Genomic DNA, 2500 nt, shown 5'->3' with positions numbered 1-2500 from the left:
TTAATTCCAAAAAGTTGTAAAAAAAAAACATATCAGTATTGCAAGATATATATCATCACTTTAACAACTAATAATCATGTTAAATTGAGTATATATATATATATATATATATATATATATATATATATATATATATATATATATATATAATATTTTTTTTGCTTCTTCCTAACTTTAGAATGTGTTACAGAAAATGTAAAAGGTGAATCTATCAATTTTTCCATGAATAGGCAAGTATAACTGTGGTGGAATTATAGTGTAGTTCTTCATTATGCAAATTAATAAGTATATTAAATGAAAACAGAATGCAGTTTTTGCACATTATTTGTCTGATAGCAAAGTTTGTTAAATCAGTGATTGTTTTTAGGATATAGGACAATATAAGAATTAGTAAAGAGAATGGGATAGAAAAACTTATCTTGAGGAGACCATCTGTCAAGATGGCTGAAATAAGTAAAATGTACTTAGATTAGACATCCCTTTCTTGGTAATAGAAATGAACTAATTATGTTCTGAAATACAGTTGAAAGAATATTTTGATTGTACCTTTTTTCTGTGGTATGCATATTTTACTCATAAAAGCGTGAAATGACCCAAAAGGATATCTTTATTAATTTTAAAAAAGAAGCTGTAAGATAAAAAAGATAAGCTTGTTTCCAAAGAACTAAAAAAGCAAATTGACCATTTTGCTTGAATTATAAAGCCAAAAAGCAGTTCTATTACCCATGTTACTTGCTTCTAGAATATGTCCTTCTAAAAAAAAAGAATTAGAATTATAGTAGTTTGGCTTGTGAGATTATATCATTGGTGTTTTTACAAACCAGTGAATGTGCCTATTTGGCATTTATTGAGTTAATGCCACCTGGACATTGATGACAAAATAATATGAGAATACTGTAAAGTGACATAAAATGTTATCAGAATCCTTTAAATAACAAACAAGAGAGGGCATCTGAAAATGGGGAAAACCTTCAGAGTAAATTTTTTAGAAAAAGGAAGGCTGCACATTCACAGGATTGTGAAAACACTGGTAGTATGCTTGGTCAAGAGCTGTTTCAGAATTTCAAATGTAGAAAAAAAATTATCAGGAAATAAAACTTTGTCGATTTGAAACTTCTGGACAACATCACAATTCATGTCCCACTGTTGTCCTGGACAACTATAATGAAGGAAGCAGCCAGATTGTATTAAGTGTTTACCAACCTACATTGCCATTGATACATCATGATCTGTGGTGACTCACTAGTAGAACAACTTGGTATTAGACCAAAAAATTCAAACTCACAAGTTGAGCTGAGGCAAGCCGACGTGAACCAAACAGCTGGCCGAGTCTTGTCGATAGCATCAGTTTTCGTACATCACTCGTATCTTCACTCTTTTGTACTTTAGTCCTTAGTCATGGGTCCTAAAACAGCTATACATACATGCTAAATGGGGCGAAGTGCAGCTTTTTGTTGAAAAATATCTCCCAGATACTGCGGTTGCAAGTAGAGTAATGAACATTTTCAGTGATAATGCAATGTCTCACTTCGGAAAAATATACAATAAAGGCACAAACAATTATCAATGGACAGGTTCTTAGTTATCGAGATGAGGAAATTAACTGCAGAGAAAGATTCAAGTGAGCTAAAGAGACCGAGAAGGGAAAAAAAAAACAAGAGGACAGTTACCCAGTCATTTTATGGAGAGGGACTCCCCTTCAAGGGAATAACTCATCCCCCTTCCCTCCTTCCCCATCCATGTACAAATGCCATCACACCTCAGCCAAAAATATATGTTACATAAACTTTATTATGCTTTTTGTTTCATTATTTACACTATTTTGTGTTATAGGCATTTATCTGGTGCTTAGGAATGGATTAATCTAGTTGACATTATTTCTTATGGGGAATATGGTTTCGGTTTTCGAACAAATCGGTTTTCGACCAGAATTATAGAACGAATTATGATCGAGAAGTGAGGTTTGACTGTGTTTATAATTTCTTTTGTAGAGAACCAGTAGCTTTTAAGTTCTGGAATGTGAAAATGGATGTCTACCAAGCACAATTTATCAGATTGATGCAAATCTTAACATTCATTCCCTTGTCTTTTTCCAGGCTTCAGACTTCTTTGTATTTCTGAAAATACATTTCTCTTGCTTTATTTCATTTTGTCAAATATCCATGAAATGCTTACTTTGTTATTTAGGAAGCCATCAGTATGCTTTTCTGACAATATACATTGTTATACTATAAAAGGGAAATATATGAGAACTGTTTATTTTATGGTTTACTGTAGGCAAAAGGTTAAGTGAAGAATTTCACCAGAAAGCTTATTTCTTCTTAAATTTCTCTCTCTCTCTCTCTCTCTCTCTCTCTCTCTCTCTCTTTCTCTCTCTCTCTCTCTCTCTCTCTCTTTCTGTCTCTGCCTCTGTCTCTCTCTGTCTGTCTCTCTCTCTGTCTCTGTCTCTGTCTGTCTCTCTCTGTCTCTGTCTCTGTCTCTCTCTGTCTGTCTCTGTCTC

The 2500-nt window shown here is 33.1% G+C and overlaps 2 protein-coding genes across 4 annotated transcripts in view; one reads left to right on the top strand and one right to left on the bottom strand.

The window, feature by feature from the left end:
- Positions 1-2500, bottom strand: part of LOC113828339 (cytochrome c oxidase subunit 6C-1) — a 287402-nt gene that overhangs the window by 44623 nt on the left and 240279 nt on the right. The window lies entirely within an intron of this gene.
- Positions 1-2500, top strand: part of LOC113813139 (streptococcal hemagglutinin) — a 46401-nt gene that overhangs the window by 21674 nt on the left and 22227 nt on the right. The gene's annotated exons all lie outside the window — the stretch shown is intronic.

The sequence above is a fragment of the Penaeus vannamei genome, chromosome 2 (genome assembly GCF_042767895.1).
Source record: "Penaeus vannamei isolate JL-2024 chromosome 2, ASM4276789v1, whole genome shotgun sequence".
Taxonomy (NCBI): Eukaryota; Metazoa; Arthropoda; class Malacostraca; order Decapoda; family Penaeidae; genus Penaeus; species Penaeus vannamei.
Note: the sequence above shows the minus strand (reverse complement) of the source record. Positions and strands in the feature narration are given on the sequence as shown.